Source organism: Toxotes jaculatrix, chromosome 10 (assembly GCF_017976425.1).
Source record: "Toxotes jaculatrix isolate fToxJac2 chromosome 10, fToxJac2.pri, whole genome shotgun sequence".
Taxonomy (NCBI): domain Eukaryota; kingdom Metazoa; phylum Chordata; class Actinopteri; family Toxotidae; genus Toxotes; species Toxotes jaculatrix.
The window spans coordinates 19573541-19591755 of record NC_054403.1 but is presented as its reverse complement, the minus strand read 5'-3'; positions in this window follow the sequence as shown (position 1 = coordinate 19591755).

Here is an 18215-nt window from a genome sequence, read left to right as displayed (position 1 = left end):
GGGTCACACTTGGAGATACTGTAATACAATATTGAATATGTGTGTTTTCAGAGTCTGAGTCTTGGTTGATACGTCTCTTCTTACCAATTGTTGCCCTGTTTCATTGGCACTGACAATGTCTGGTTTGATATTATGTAGTCTGTTATTGTGGCATTTGTGAGTAGACCCTACAGAGAAAATAGCCTCTATTTTGATTAACCCAATGGGGATCCTAATATATGAAATTAAATGTTGATACAGCAACACAGATGCAGTGGATTATTCCAGTGTATATTCTCTAAGATTGTTTTTTTTGGCTTACATTTAAAGAACAGCTAGATTTAATTCACTATCTTGTACTCATCGTCATGTACTCTTGTACACATCTGTACTACTTCATTAAATGTATACTCATTGGTGGTAATTTGGTCATTCTGTTTTTGTCAGCTGTGCAGAGGTTACTGCTTTTGTGCGTTGCCATATCAACTGTTAAATGTACGACCCTGGCCTTTGCAAGAAGAGCAATGAGTCCTCCAAATTAAATGAGAACATACACATTCGTCGTTTATCGATGTTCTCTAAAACCACACAAAGAAACATCACTGATCTAACATCTTTATCAGCAGGACAGCATCATTCATCTGTCACTTTCAAAACCATTACATATTACTGTCGAAAAATAAATCCATTTTATGATTTGACAAGTATAACTTTAATGTACTAAACATATATATAAAAGACTACTCTAATTACTCTAGGTAATAAAATACTCATAATTAGCTAGTCTCCACCTCTTTTTGAAGCAGCAGGACTCCAGACTCTGTGCTATGGGTCAGAACAGGGTATACAAAATACATTATGTGGTACACTCACTGTTGGTCGACATGTATAAAAAGCATTAAATGTGCATTCAGGCATATGTGGCACACACATATTGTAGTCAGGGAGGGGAGCGCTGTAATGCAACGGAATAATATGCCATTAAATAATAATGCTGAGCACTGTAATGGAAATACTTGCAGGCTAAAGTGCCATAGTATAAAGGTTTGGGCAAACACTGAAGTAGTGTAAGAATATGTAAAAACCCTAACAAATAATAAATCAAGTAGAATACACAGAAGCAGTAGAACTCTTTCTTTTTACTTTCTTTCCTGCTTTTTAAGGATAAGTCTTGTTCTCTTGAATCTCTGGCTTATTTTCATAGTTTTCACTGTCATGATTGTTTTCATTTCACTGGAAAGCAGCACTCAGCTGCAGGGAGTGCTGCTCTCCAACACACACCTACAGGGTCAATGCAAACTCCCAACAGATAAACCCAAAAAGCTATTAAAACAAACCCTTTCAACACCATAAGATTCAAGGCTGATTTAACTGCAGTGAGAGTACAGCAGTGGCACAGCAGTGAGTGAAACTGCTAGAGCGTCTCCAACACATCGGCACGGAGATTGTACAAATAATTTGTACTTCCCACACCTTCCTTAAAACCAGGTTGCTGTATATTTGTTTTTTTCCCCCGAATAAAGTCTGTTGTACACTGAAGATTCACATCCTGAAGTCATTTCTTTTTCCTGTTTATGTACTACTACATCACAGCTGCACAGATGTGTTCTAATTTGTTGTTGTTGACGCCATCTTTCTGTCAACTATGACACTGACTTAATGACGTATAATTACCAAGTTACTTGGAGTTTCAGTATAGAGTGAAGCACAGTGCAGGTGTTGTCATTAACATGCTGTGTTTTCCTGTTTACACTGTCAGACAACTGCACAACTATCTGATGAAAGATCTATTGTCACATAATCTAATTTACAGCAGAGGAATGTGATGTTCGCATTATCTGTGTGCACAACATTCAACCTGCAACTGAGAGCCTGTGCTCATTTTAACTGTTTCCATTACTGTAAAGTGAGACTGCTTTCATTTCCTACCAGCAGAGTAAACACTCAAGAGACATCTTTGTGGCTATCAGGCTATTGCTTTTACACAACAAAACTGAACAGTAATCACAACTTGGGATAATGACAATGATGATGAATCTAATTTACCATAACCTTTAATCACCTGCCTGCAGTGCTGTGTGGCTTAATTTTGGGTAAATTATGTAAATGGGCTCAGACTAAGATTTGGGTCCTTTTTTCAGAACTACTATGTTCTGAGCCTTTTTTCAATGCATTATTTTTAAATAGCGAGTCACCAGCTAACATTTTACAAATCTATTTCATGCACTGTAAAAAAAAATGTATTCATAGCATGAACACAAAAAATAATGAAGCTGAAATTGTTCTGTGCATTTAATTAACTGTTTCATAACACTGTTATTAAATGTATGATTCAACCATTCAATATTGAACTAAATGCATTATGTATTTTATGTATCTATAATAATCAACCACAGATCAATTGTGCGATAATAAGGCTGGGATAGTAAGGCTTCTGCAACCTCACACATACAGTATTTGTATTAACAAAGCTGTGACAGTTCACAGTTAATTATAAGTAGTATCTAAGGAATTAGTCCTTGGGCTTGTCACAACACAGTTTACCCATAACTACAAGAATGTGCCTCTCCATTAAGACATTATAGACATACTCACACTCTCTATAACATATACTTTCTACTAAGAAGTTTTAACAGAAAAGTATACTTCCTAATTTTTGGGCAAAATCAGTCAACAGGAGGAAAAAAAATAAAAGCTATATACTACTACGTAAATTGCAAATTACAGTTCACCTTTGATATGTACAGCTAACAATATGTACAGCTAACAAGAGAGCACATGCTGGAGGATTTTTCCTCTGTCGCTTTACTGAGTCATGTACCGTGAAGCTGCATAAGTTTAAAAACTACTGCAACTACTTGGGGAGGGGGTCGTCACAAGATCTTAGTTCTCGCGTCTGACTCCTCCACTTCTCTTAACATTTCCCTCCAAGGACTAAATCCTTTTGGCTTGGTCTAATTTATTACTGCTCTAACTCTGTCCCAATACATCACCAAAATGAGAGTTTTATTTTTTTATTTTCCCTGCATTTGAAAAAGGGAGCTGTGATGCTGCGTGGCAGAGCCCTTTATGAAACCAGTGGAGGTGACATGTTCTTCCTGGAGCAGAGAGGGAGATTTCTCAAGTTGGCTGTAAGCATTCGCCACATTATAACTTGATAATGTATGCTAAGCTGTGTCTTTATGAAGGCGGTATTAATGGGTGGGGTCGGTGTAACTGCCTTAAACAAGGGATTAGCCTGTCGCTGATGAGTCGGGGCTCTGTGATGGGATTATTTACATTGCTCTGGTGGCAGGGCGCAGGTGTCATTAGAAATACAAATCCCCTAATAAATTTCTGAAATGGGGGGAGTTTCTGAAGCAAGGGTTGGATTGCAGCGAGTGCTGCCTGGAACAATGATTGTGTCAGCTGCAGTCTCACAGAATTTGAAACATTAATCTGGCTGCATTATTAAGTTGAGAGTTAAAAAGTTTTGCTTCACTTTGTCACCAGAGTGCTTCTTGATTGGCTGAAAGAGTGAATTAACAATGTTCTAATCAGAGGAAATAATAGCCTGTGCTTCAGATTCTGTGAGTGGCTAAGGCACCTGAGTTACAAACACTTGCTGGGTAAATACAGTAATCCGATCAAAGGACCCCGAGTTCCCTTCCTGTTCTCATAATTCCCTGCTTTTAGCCAGGCGCTGGCTTAGCATCACCTCCCTTGGTAAATGCATATATTAACATTCCCTTAATCCTTAACAGAGGGGTGATGATAACACATGGACACTTCACAGAGAGCACTCAACCCTTTCTCAAGATTAAGCGTCATCGCTTTGGCTAATTATTTCCTGTCCATCCAGTAATTAGATATAATTGAGCAACCTTTATGAGATAAGCATATTTATTGGTTGCATTATCAGCTCATATTACAACAATTAATTCATCTGGTACCACTGATCACAGCTGAAGGCATTGGTTGTTTCATTACTTTGTTTCGACATCAACATCACTCTTGAAAGAGAAATAAAAGTGTTTTTAATTTGTTGTGTACATTATTAACATAACTTTAACAGAAATAAATAAAAATACTCTGAGGTATGAATTTCCTACTTCCTAAGTCAAATCAGCTACGAGCAAAATTTGTTAACACATATGGGGCTACAGCTGACTAACTAATAAATAAGTTAATCTATAAAACATCAGAAAATAGAAAAAATGTCAATCACAATTTTCCAAGTCCAAGTTAATGTCTTCAGATGTTTTGTTTAGTGTAACAAACTGACCAAAACACTACAATATTCAGTTGTGAGTTTTGCTCAATAAAAACTAATATGTGATTAAAATAGTTTCAGATTGTTTTGGGTTTTTTTTTATTGTTTGTTTGTTTGTTTTTTGGTCAATCTACTAATCAATTTATCAACTAATCATTTAAGCTCCATTGTACAGTTTATCAAAGAGTAGTAAATGCTATTAATGCTAGAATGATTATAGTTTAGGAACTGCATAAAGTTTAAAAAAAGACGTTTTTCGCATTATAACAAGATTATTAGAATTAAAACTTTTCCCCACTCATTTGTTTGACCAGCTTCAATATGGCTTTTTTACAGTCACCATAGGACTGCATAGAGAAGGCTTAAGGACAAGATGTACAAAGAAATGTATAAAGCGTGATTTCACATTGACATTTAGTGTTCTGACTCTTAAGGTCACAACGGCTTATTATATTGAGAGCAAATAAATGGTTATGGGATGCAGAAAATCATCAAAGAAAGAAAAAGTTTATTTTAAAAAATGTAGAATTCATTGAAAACAAAAATTCCACCTACAGCTCAGGGTTCTTGTTGTCTTTCTGCTGCATTTCTTCACTGTTCTCAGTCCAAATGGGACTCATAACTCAGGAAGACACAGTGGGAAAATAAATACTCTTTGCAGGGGTGAATGGTACCTCATGTACTGTAGAAAATAGAAGGTGGGATATCAGGGTGTTTGGCAGGTAATTTAGCACTTTGTATACAGTGTCAAACTTCACTGTTGGAATAGTTCAGATGTTGTGTTGTGAGGGCTTTCCCCTTGCAGTTCATGTTTTATTAACTTCAACTCTGCATCTTTGGGACATTTTAGTAATTAGGACCAGTTGATTTAGCTCAAGCCATCTCTGCTCACAGCAGTTAAATTTACCCATTGGACAGCCCTGATCCTGCAGACTAAGCTTGAAAATCATTCGGAATTTCAAATTCATGTTCTGGAGAACTCCTTTTCATAGTACATATCATCCAAATTATCCACAAAAGCTTTAATCAAACGTCCACTGATGGGGAGTGAATGGGGAGTTTAATTAAGCACTACTGTGATAAGTGGGACAACATGCTAATTAATCAAAACTGACAGGGGCTCTTATTTGACCCATGAAAATAATGGGTGGTACAAGTTTACATGTATTGTTGAATTCTAAATTAACATATTATGTTTCCTGGTTAACTGGGATTAGATTTATTGGGTTAACATTTTGCAAGCTGCACACAGCAAATAAAATTATTATTAATAATATATATATATATATATATATATATATATATATATATATATATATATATATATATATATATATTTTTTTTTTTTTTTTTTTTTTTTTTTTTTTTTTTTTAATGGCACTATGGACTCATTAGAGATTAATAAACATTTTAAAGACTTTTATAAATTGCTACACAAATCAGAATACATTTCTTGACCAGATGCAATTTTGGACTATATCAGAGGATGAAAGATTTAAATTAAAAAATAGTATTCCCAGTATCTGATGAGATTAAGTGAAACTTTGGTGTATGAACAATTCTGAATCAGTATTCATGTTTCTTAATAAGGAAGAAAGGCATGGTCCCATAATAAATATTCCATTTATGACAATAGCTGAAGGTCTTTCCATCCTTAGCAATGTAAGTTAGCCTTTGCATACTTATATAAAGATCCCTTATAAACATTCTCAATGATGGGAGTGCTCACAGTCCCATAATCCAACATGGAGCAAATGCACACTCCTGGCATGAAGGAGTCCAAAGTCCAGAAATTTAGTTTGTATATTTGAAAATAAAAGAGTACAAAGATAAGTAATTATCACAAATTAGGTGCAGGCTAATCAGCATTAAATTTCATGAATTTAAAATTAAAATGGCCGTGGAATCATTTAGGACCAAGAAATTGACAGTGCAGTGTTGCCACATACCAAACAGTCATATCAGTAAATGTTGACCGCACATAACACCCAAAAACACAAAGGGGTCACACGATAAGACAGAAACAGCTACTTTCACATGCATGTACATGCGCACACACACACACACAGACTCATGAAGACCATTTTCACATCTCTGTAGTCATCAATTTGTCTATTACAGTAAGAGCAGCAGAAGAAAATTGTTTTGTGCAGTCAGACTATGAAAGGGATGGTTCACTGTTATTTATGTGAATGAAATCAGACCTGCAAAAGAAACACCATAACTGGAAAATCACCCATGCAGCACTCTGGTCAAAGGGAATAAGTGTATATTCTGAAGTCACAACAAAGGAGTTGAAACTTTACAGCCTCTTTCAGTTCAACAACAACCGAAAAATGCTTTTTGTGGCAGTCTGTCATAATTGTGTTTTTCTAATCAGGCACTGTAATTCTCCAGTGTTTTTAATTTTTGGTTATTACCCTAAGCTTTTCATTTCTTTGTCTTCAGCCCCCACTTTTGTATGTACATTAAAATACTCCTGCATGAATGCATGACATTGTGGAATGTGCTGTTGCTTTGATTTCACTCAGTCCTCTAAAAATTTACTCTTTGATCTTTTTTTCTTTTTCTTTTTTTGTTTTGCATGTATGTTTTCTCTCCTGAGGTGACATTTGGACACACATCTAGTTCCATTATAGAGCACTTATCATGCAGACAAGTTATTTTTGTAGTTTTACTTTTCGTCCTAACAGTAATAAAATGTTGATTCAATATGACGGCAGCACAATGATAATAAGACACACAATGGAAAATTATATTATAAAATTATAAATTAACAACAGATAAACATAAATAAGCAACACAAATAAATTGCATTCGACATGATTTCAACCAAGATGTTATTTGTAACAATGCAACAATTTGCTAGAGCCAAAACAATATGAGGTTCTACTGTATGTGATGAAATCCTCATTAGTGAGCAACCAATTACAGTGTTGGGTGAAATTTTCTCTGTGGGTTGATTAGGTCAGTGTGACTGCAAATATCACTCAAAGACAGCTCACATCTTATAATGCATGGAGGCCCCCAGTGTATTTAAACAACAGCAACAATGATGGATTGGTTTGAACTATAGCTGGAAAACCGCTCATCGCCTTGTTTCCATTTAGATTGTTAGAGTAATTAAGAACTCTTCAACTGAATGAGACATGTTTATTTTCACACTAACATATAACAGAACTACAGGTACATATAGTGGTAGAAGAAGTACTCAGACCCTTTATCTGCTTTAAGTAAAAGTAAAAGCAATGTAATAGTTAAAATAGTATAGTCGTTTAAAAAGTCCAGCATTCATCCTCCTCCTCCAGCATTCAGTCCTTCTTCAGTGCTACAGTATTATCATCAAAATACTTTTTAAACAGGAAAATGGTGCCTGTTAGTGTTATTGTATTATAAATATATAGTAGTTACAGCAAAAGTGCACAGTATTAGGAAAAATGAGTGTAGGTGATGTAGTGTAGTGAAGTGTAATGATGTAGAATTTACAATATTTCCTTCTGAAATGTATAAAAGTTGAAGTGTAAAGTAGGATAAAAAGGAAATAATCAAGTAAAATACAACCACCTCAAAACTATGCATAAGTAAATGTATGCAGTTACTCTCCACCAGATACAAATGTTCAAATGTTCTGTGGTAGATATATTATTTGTACAAATTTACAGAATGTATGTAAAATGAAGTAATGGAATAGTTGACTTCCCAGTCAAGGACATAACTTCACAAACGTCACATCTGTGAGAACAAAAACATTCCATTGTTAAACTGTTCAAAACACAGTTTGATGTATTTTCAAATCTTACATTTAATACACCAGATGTTCTTATTGTTAATGACAGCAGCAGCCAAGTGTTTGTTTAGGAAGGGAAGAAAGAAGCGTTCCACATTAAAGGTTTAGATGGTGCCCATCACCATTTCACAATTTCTTATCAAAACTAAGAATTTAACTCTGCTCTACTTCTTATGTAAGAATACTGAATATATTTAGTACACATCCTATACAGGTCCCTTTTGGCAAGTCATGAAACAACAACCTGTACTGTACAGTTAGACACCTGCACAGTGTAGCTATAAAAACTATCAACAGATTCACCCAGTGAAATGCTTTGTGCATAACATTACAGAGAAGAACCAAAATATTTTTCAGTAACCTACATAAAACACTGTAGCCTCCTCACAGTTATAAGTTCCAGGAAATAACCTTTATCATCTAATTGTTCATATGTGAATCAAAGAACTAAATATGTTTCAGTAATTACAACGTGATTCATTAAAGCTGATAAATATATCTATACATATTTTTTATCACTGTTTTTATACCGAGGTTTACAATATTGTAATAGAAATTATACTGTGCTACTGTTATATAGCAAGTTCACCCATTCAAAATCAAACCTGTACCAATGTTCTGAAACTACAGTTAGATTAAGAATGAATGCTTTTCTGGCAATCAGTTAATCTAAGATAGACAGATGAGATAGATTGATAGATAGACAGATAGCATATGTGTTCAGTGGACCTTGAAGTCTGAGATTACTCAGTGTGGTTGTACAAGATGACCATTTTTAGAGAGGGAAGACAGGCACAGTCAAAGTCTCATGAATTTCTCTATCCCCCTCCTCTGCTCTTCACTCTTCCTTGATATTGTATCTGTGCAGGCAGTTGCCATAGAAACATAACTTTATTATCCAGCTACCCTTTACTACCTTGTCAGTATCCAACTACCCTTTACTACCATGTCCGTGTATTGTCAGTATGCAGTATTTTTGTCCACTTACACTCTAATTATATTTGTATTAATACTAAGCTGGCTTTAGAATTACTACAGTGTCAGAAAGCAATATCATAACTTAAAAAAAACAAAAACAAAAAAATGGTTTATGAGTGTGTGTTTACTATATGAAAAGACACTTGTGTCTTCATCTTCTATTCCCTTAGGAGTTATCATTTTTACTTGACTGTATTGTACTTGTGTTTTCTTTTTTGTTTGTTTTTTTTTTTAATTGGATTGAGCTACTTTTTCCACCACAAAGAAGATGCTGGTTTGTGGTGGTGATGCTTCATTTGTTTGCTTTCTGAACAGTGCAACCACTTCTCACCTGTACCAACAAATAAACAAAGTGTGAATTAACATTAATACAAAGACACCAAGAAAACAGTGAAAAACACTAAAATTTGTCATTTCTTCTTCCCAATTGAACAGCTATGAAAGCATGCACGGAGACTGTTGTCTACTGCATTTGGTGGCCCCTAAGACAAAAAAGCAGTGAAAATCAAAAAATATTAACAAGAGTGCACTCCGTTCCTAAACAAAACAACAGAAATGTGCAGAAACATGGAGGAGGGGAATGATGGACCTAATTTGACCTAGCAACAGCAAAAAAAAAAAAAAAGTTTTCCTATCAATGCTCATTGGCAGGCAGTGAGAAGAAACAAGACCAAGAATAAGAGAGGGGAGCCAGAGGTACATGGACGTCCCAAGAGGGCAGCAGAAGGCAATACTTGTGAAAATTCAACTTCTGCTGCCATTTTCTCTCTAAGGCTGTGCCGCTTTCTGCACTGCTAAACAACTGATTCATTCACCATCTTCTTACCACAACGATGTGAATGCAATGATAACATTTTATTGCTACAGAACACAGAAGAATATTTTTCAAAGCGTGTACCATCTCAGTGTTATGCAAGGGAATATGAGGAACATCTATGCGCCACATTCATGGCAGGTGTGTGTTGAAGTCCAAATACTTTCATTGGAAATTGATGGCTCAGCGAGAGACAGGCTAGCTTTTGATCAAAGCGCAGCGACTGACATCTCAACATATGCTGGATGAATTATTAAAAATACAAGTGACCCCTTGTGAAGAAATAAATTGCTGCTCCTCCTGCATCCACATATGCAATATGTCAGCTCTGGAGGCAAAGAGGAGGTTATTTTTTATTAGCTTAAGTCAGAATGGCAGCCTGTCACTCAAAACGGATGTGCCATGGAAGGCTGCAGCTTGGCTCTACATCTGTAAAGACATGCTACCGTTCACTTACTGCGGGTAGGGAAGCATTTGAGCAGAGATAGTTAGAGTTGGATAGAATAAAAATCAAACACATTTATATTAGAGATGTAACTGACAAAATTATTAAAATCATTAAAACTGGGTTGATTAAATTACAGTTTAACTGATAAATGTGCTCGTGCATCAAATGATAAAAAGAGGAATGACTGAAAAAAACTGAAATTATACATTTGCTCTTTTACTTGTTTTAATAAAGATACAAAGGGATATGATTTGAGCAGAAATGAAGTGATAAAGAAAGAACAGACTTGATTTTCTAAACATCTATAAGATTCATCTACAACTCAATGCTCTGCAGTTTGCTCTGACACTATTTGTAGTCATATGTGCAGTGGCAAATGCATCAAATCACAACTCACACTTAGGGCACCTGATACAAACTGGTAAAATGTTAATGGGTATTTGCTGTCATTCAATTTCAATAAAAACATTAAAGCAACATTAATCACTAATAATCTGTTTGTTGCTCCATCCTGTGAGTCAGTTCAGCATCACATCATAAGGCAGCTTCAAAACATTTGTAGAAAGCATGCAGCTAACAGCAGCCCAAAAAAAAGAAAAAGAATGAGCCAATAATCTGGGAAGCAATAACTGAAGTTGGGCTGTCAGATCTTTGACAGGTTGCAGACATGGCCCATGTTGGTCAATCAAGATGTTACAAATGACTGATGAATTACTGAATGATAAACATTCTACAGTTTGTCATAAATAATAAATACACTTAGCTTGCGTTTGTCAAATCATCAAATAAAATTCCAGCTTCTGAAATCAAATTATGATATAAAAGCAAACATCGCTTTCAATATACTTACTGTTATCACTTTTGTTAAAAATGGTAAGACCAAATTTAACAAGTAATCTACACCTTTATAAACACTATCATTTAATTTCTGAATTACGTTCAGTTTTCTCACAGGATTTTTTTGTTGCTCCAGCATTTATGCTTCACTGTCACGTTCTCCAGCTTCAAAACATTTGCACAGCTACTAATGCCGCCTGCCTACTGAAGTGCTTGCACCTCACAGAATTGTGCACAGTGAAAGAGCAAACATTTTCCCATCCTAATTATTTAGAAGCAGTGGGTAGCCACAGCTCGACACCCGAGGACCAACTCCAGTTCTGTGGCCAGTATCTTGGCAGGAGTATTCCTAATACCCATCGTGCACATTTTTTGGGGTGGGAGGACACAGTTTGAATGGAGCACACAAACTCCACATACAACGCACAAACTCAGGACCTTCTTGCTGTGAGGTGACAGTGAGCTACTGTACCACCCAAACCATGTCTGTTTATTTATACCCTCGGCCTGCGAGTGTGACTTCATGTGGAGTGACACTCTGATAAAGTTCAAGCGGGGTGTGGGGGGTGGGGATGGGGGTATGGTCTGGAAAAGGGCCAGGAACAGAGACAGAAACAGAGAGAGAGAAAGAGAGAGTTGGCAATTTCACGGTGATCACTTATATGTTCAGACAATCACAGCTTTAATTTTGGAAATGATGAGCGGTGTACTTGCTGCTGATTATCATTCACACCTAAGAGTATTCTTATACAGCTACATTTACAATGAGAAGGTACACTGGAGTAATCAGAGCACCTTGACAGCAGCTGTTGTGGTAGGGTTGAGTATCACTGTCTTTCTCCACTCATATAGAATTTTCTCAGCCTCTGTGAAAATACAGATTCACAACCTTCCAGTTAAAAGTCCACTTCAGCCAAATACTCAGGAGTGACATGACTCACGCTGCAGGTAGGAAACACAAAAAGAGCTCTCAGTATTTTCTACTTTTTATTTGACTGGTTTTATCAGAGCATAATGGAGGTCGAGTATTACTAATGTTGATCAAGACTAAAAATGGAAAAGGCACCTTTGCCATTTCTCTGAGTTGCTGAGTAAATAAATGTCGGAAACCTGATGTTGTGTATTAATGCAGTGTGACAACACTAGTAGGAGACCTCCAGCACAGAAGTGTACGAGACTATAATTTATGCTAAGTGAAAAAATTACCATATGTCTGCCATAAGAGCAGTGGTGAATCCTGAGCTTGCTCACAGAGGGAATTGATTGGCCTTCTGTTGTTAATCAGCAGTTGTTTTAGAGGTTGTGTCAGATGGCATAGATTCCAGCTTCCTGCTGGATAAAATATGAGCGTGCATATAAAGATGGCTTCATAATCCAAACCAAGTGAACCTAGCAAGTAGATCAAAGGAAGCAGCTGGTTTAGGGGATACAGAATCACCCACTCCGTGTCTCTCTAACTGCTTTTGATAGGGGCGGTACTGCTAAAAGATGCCTGACAATACCTCAGAGAGAGCTGCCAGAAGCACACCTGTCTCAGTGGAGTCAGGCAGACTCCTCTTAGGCTCAGACAGTAGGCTTACCAAGATATGGGTTTAAGTGGGTGCAATTTGTAGCCTTGACTGCCATTAGTCTAGAATGCATCTGAAGCCTTCATCACAAATGATCCGGCTCGACTCATCAAATCAGCTTCAGAGGTTGAGAAACCAGTGTGAGAACTGTTCACGTCTGCAGCTTCTCTCGAGGCCTCTGTGGGAGGGAAGGCACTTCAACAAATAGACGTGCCATAAATTGTGGGGAAAAAAGGTCTGACAGATGAACAGATGGGTTCAGTATATTACTCTCTCTGCCCGTCCACCTTTGCCTGATGAAGTGAGGTGAGGATGGAGAGAAGAGGTGGGGGGAAATGATCTTTGTCAATGCATTAGACCAAATTGCTCCTTCACCTGAACATATAAATGAGGCCCAATGGTGTGAGCAATGTCAGAGCAATTAGAAATCCTGTGTTTAGAGGTTAGATCTCTTCCTGCCTCTGATCTCTCCTGAGTGTACAACTCCAGCAGCAGAGACACAGACACAAAGCAACCTTTAGTGTAATTGATAATAGCAGCCTTATTAAACCTAAGGGCTGAAAACAAACAAATAACTTTGCACAGTCCAGAATACAAATAATTTCTGAGACAGAAGTGCGTTTTAACTCTGTTTGACGGAGTGCAAATTATTTGGGGGGGCAGCAGCTGTTTGCAAGTTAATTCTATCAACACCTCACTTTCCAGCTTGTGCTAGTTTCCATTTTCAACAGAATTTAAAGAACTTTAAAATTAAAGCACGTAAGTAATGCTATTGTGCATGCAGTTTATTTATTTTAGATCACTGGGTAACTCCTTTTGTGCACTGGTTCTTGGTCAAGCGACCATCCCCAGGCATTTCTTTAAAAAAAAACGAATCACAAATTTGCATAAATACTCACAAAGAAAAAGTACAGAGGAATTAACTGCAAAATGCACTTAAAATTGTCATTATTAAGCATAATGACCACTGTGTCTTATATATTTGATTTTTATAGTACGTATTATACAAGGTATTAAACACAACAACACAATCAGCATATTAATGTTAAATAAAATACAATGTTTTTTCTTTAAATGTGACAGAGTGAAAGTATAAAGTAACAAAAGTAGAAATATCAGTAAAGAAATGTATAAATACCTTAAAACTGTATTAAGTGCACAAGCTGAGCTAGTTACTTTCCAATAGGTGTTTTGAGATACTTAACTATGGGTGATTTTAACAAATTCAAAACAACAACACACTATGAACAACAACCTTAATGATAAACAGCCAACCCTGCACTGATACACAACAGACTGGTTTCTCACAGACATCTTTTTGGGCTCAGATTTCAATCTCAGTCCTTTAATATTGTATATCTGCTGATACCAATCCGCCAAGCCCAATCACATACTCGGCAGATCAGCAGAGTCACTAAAGTGAAAACAATCTGTTTGAGCTGTTGAAACTACAAAAACACTTTCATTCCACTCATGGTTTTACAGCGATTTTACAGAATGGAGTCTCTTTACTAACAAACGAGGACAGACGCTGGTTTGAAGATAGCGCACAACCCTGACAACAGCCAAGTTACTCACAGAATTAATGTTAATTAGCATCAGCTGATGTGACCTGCCTCCAGCGACATTTGTCATTATAACTGTCACAAGCAACAGTTGAACAGTTAAAGATTTGATTAAAGACTTGTTAGCACCGGAGCTTAGTGAATCTGTATTTTGCTCAGAGGGACTTGCCTCGTATATGCGGCGAGACACTAGCAGTAGACACTAGAGTACAGTAAATAAATGATCACATTTGATTGGGTTTGTTTTAGAAATACTGATCCATGAAAATAAGCCAGGATCAGCTCTGGTACAGGTCCTTAGGAATATCTTGGGTCACCTCTGCCTCATCTCTGCTTGACAAATATATTTTAGTCCTTTACTTTTCAGGGTAAAAGTCTTGCTAAAAATGCACAACCTTTTTCAGGCCCTGCCTGCTTCATAGTCACATAATGATGTACATTCAGATCCGGGAGCTGCCAAGCACAAAGAGAGCCTTCTGATATCAGCCACTAAGTCATTTTACTTGAGCACATAGTAGTTAATTGCCTTGCTCAAGGGCACCTCAACATTTGCTGGTGAGAGAGGGAGAGCATTACTTGTTCATTCTCCCCTTCAAGGCGTTGGGGTGGGGGGGGGGGGGGGGGGGGTATCAGGAGTTTAAACCAATAACCTTCCAATCACGGACCCATTTCTGTAAGCTTTAGGCTACTACTGGCACCAGAAATCTCAGTGCAATTATCAGGTCATGAAGATGTGTCTCACAGAGTTTTGAACAGGAACAAAATATGCTTAATTTCTCTATTTTGTCACATCATTCATGGAGGCTATCAGGCGGTGAATTTAATCTGCTTGTCACAGAGAACAGTTTTGCTGATAGCTTTTGACAAGGGCAATGTCTTATCAGTAGCTGACGAAAAGGGTCATCATCTGTCTTAATGGATTGTAACAAACAGGAGGTGGTAAAAGGACGGAGTTATTTGGCAACAGGTTGAAAATGTTCTACCTGTTTGGAGTGACTAAATTGCATCTGGTGGGTATTAAGGTCAAACATAAACAGTGGGGAAACAGAATTTGCCAGTGGATTGAATTCTATAATAACAAGACTAGGTCAAAACCTAGTTTATGGCCGGATTGTATATGGTCAGTGTATTTAAGTGAGGACCTAGTTGAAAACAGAGCAATGTTTTTCTGTTTGTGTTGTGAGACAACAGAACAAATATGAAATAGCAACTGAAATATGGCCATTAAGACCACATGTTAACCAGCAGTCACTTCCAAGCCATTTCCAAGCTGCTGCTGTGCTCTGCTAAAATCCTGATTTTATAACCACAATGTGATCTGACAAAAATCACTATTCACATAGCTTAAACACAACGGCTGTACTGTGATTTTGACCATATTTACTTGTAAAATAATCACTCAGAGTTAGAGGCTCATTCACATCTATTTCACCTGCTATGAGGTCAACTGAATGAGACAGACAGAGAGGTGTGCCAGTACTGCCCCGCGAGCACAAGGTTTGGCTTTCCCTCACGGGGCAATACTGGTGACCCTCCTCTATGGAAAAGCTAAGCTTTGTCCAAAAAGTTGCTAAATTTGTCAATAGGTGCCTTTTTAGGGGAGGGAAAAAAAGCCAAAGGGGTCTGAAAAGTCGGTAAATCGACAAAGGCACTCAGTTGGCAACACTGCCTGTAAACACCAATGGTGTAACTTCATCAGTGACAGACATTTGCAATCATAGGGTTGGCCCTGCTGGTGTGGTCCAGCCGAAACAGCAATTTAAACTTTGGAATCATGCACAAAATTTGAGTAAACTTTCCGTCATATAGATTTTTTCGTTATGCAGTTTTCACAAACATATTTCTTTGCAAACCTAATTTGGCAAAGAGGGCTGCAGAGCCTTTAGATGAAGGTAAATTGCCCAGTCTTGAAAAAAATCATGTAAACAAATGTAAAATGAAAAAAAGTTATAACTTCACTTACTTCAAAATTGGAACATGGAGTCTCTCCTCAACAAAACTCCATCTATTCTGTGATGAAAATGTGTCTGAGTGATGTAGGCGTTTAAGTGAAAATGAAACGGTAAGTGTAAGTGTCAAGTGTAAACAAAGGAAGGTAAATATATGAAGGTGTCCAGAACAACATTGTCTGTCATAGCTCAGCAGTTGGTTATGACTGATTTATAGCTGAGTGATAAGGGGAATCAAGAGCGGCAGTGCAGAATCCTATATACAGCATGCTTTGTGTTTTTCCACTCTATCAGCCGACATGTCAGTTCTCCTCGGCACTTATCAGACCACCTTGACAGTGACAGTGACAGAAGCTTGTTTGTAGACTTTACCTTTGAATAGAGAGAAGGAGGAGATTTCCATGGCATTTTATAATTTCTACAGCAAACTGTCATTTCCACTAACAAGGTCAACAACTACGATAACGCTCAATACTGAGCAACAACACAATGACAAATCTGTGGGCTGGCTATTAGTGTTACAGCTAAAGCCTCTGTTCTCAGTATTGAATTTTTAATTTTAATAATCTTCGCCTCCTGTATAATTATACCATAAGATCCTTCCAAACATTGGGCACACACGTGATCTTCCCGTTGAGTCCTTGCAAGCCCTGAATTATTTCTCTCTCATTGCCACAGCAGATTGATATAATTACATGCGCTTCTTAATATTCAGTTTACTGCCGTATATATCTGTATGTCATTGGGTAATGTAATAAGAGTCCTTGGGAATCACTTAGCTGAGACGATAACTCAATTGTGTAACTTAATATTGTCTCTGTGCTCATGCACAGCAGGGTCTCATAAAAATCCCTACTTTTTCGACATTAAAAGCACGCACTTTCCACAAGCACATGCGTAATGAGAACATTATTAAATTTGTTGGTTTAATGGCTGAACTAGGCAATGACATGTAGTATTTTCAAATCCACATGTGGCAGGAATAATGGTAATCGCTAAATTATATCCTGTGTTGCCATCATTTAACACATGATTTCCAGCACCAAAGATCATTTATTGGCATTTATTTGTGGCTTTGTTCAGTTAAAATATATTAATTGTTCTAATTGCGGTGTATGTCAGTCAGCACTAATGAATAATGGTCAGTGGATGTGAAATGAAACTCTGAGACTGTTTATTTCTTTCGGTGACATTTCCCTAAATGCCACATATCTGCGCTGCTTCTTCCATGAGACATGTGGTATGTAAATGTAATTTCTGTCAAATATCAATAAACAGGACACTTTCTTAATTATGAGGTTTTTCACTCGCCATTGTGAAATTGACCATAAGTAGGCACTGTGTTCATGGCAGTCCTTTTCAACAACCTTTATTAAACTACATTTGTGATTCCCAACCTTTTTTTGTTGTTGCTGTTGTGACCATTTAATACAAATCTATGTCTATTTTTGACCAATCATTTATCACAGTTTGCATCTCCATGGTTTGTTATCAGCTGAATCAGTAACTCTTCACTTTAAGCCGCCCTATTAAGCATTTGCAAGCACTACTTAAACATTTAATTAACGGCTTTAACACACTATAATGTAGCTGTAAGCAGATATAAGGACATTTTGTACATTCATTCATTGTACACACTCCTTAATGTACAGTTTTAATTTCTGTGTTGATGCACAGTAAATATAACTTCTATGCATTTATTTCTAGTATAATTACAACTGTGTTCTACTGTATTGTGGTTCATTATCTGTTTATATAAACCTACTTATGGGTGACAGCAGCAGGGGTTATAGTTGTTGACAAATACATTAATAAACAACTATATCTGATTACAACACCATTACTGTGTGTTACAAGCCAGTCATCAAATGTATATATTGCCTATGATCATTATCTCCTGTCTCAGTAATCATCTCCTGATCCCTTAGATTTATCTCATAAGTCCTCATGATGGTCCTGACCCCCAGGTTCAGAATCACTGGACCAAAACAGCTTTACTTACTTCAGATATATTAATAATGATTTTTTTTTTAAAAAA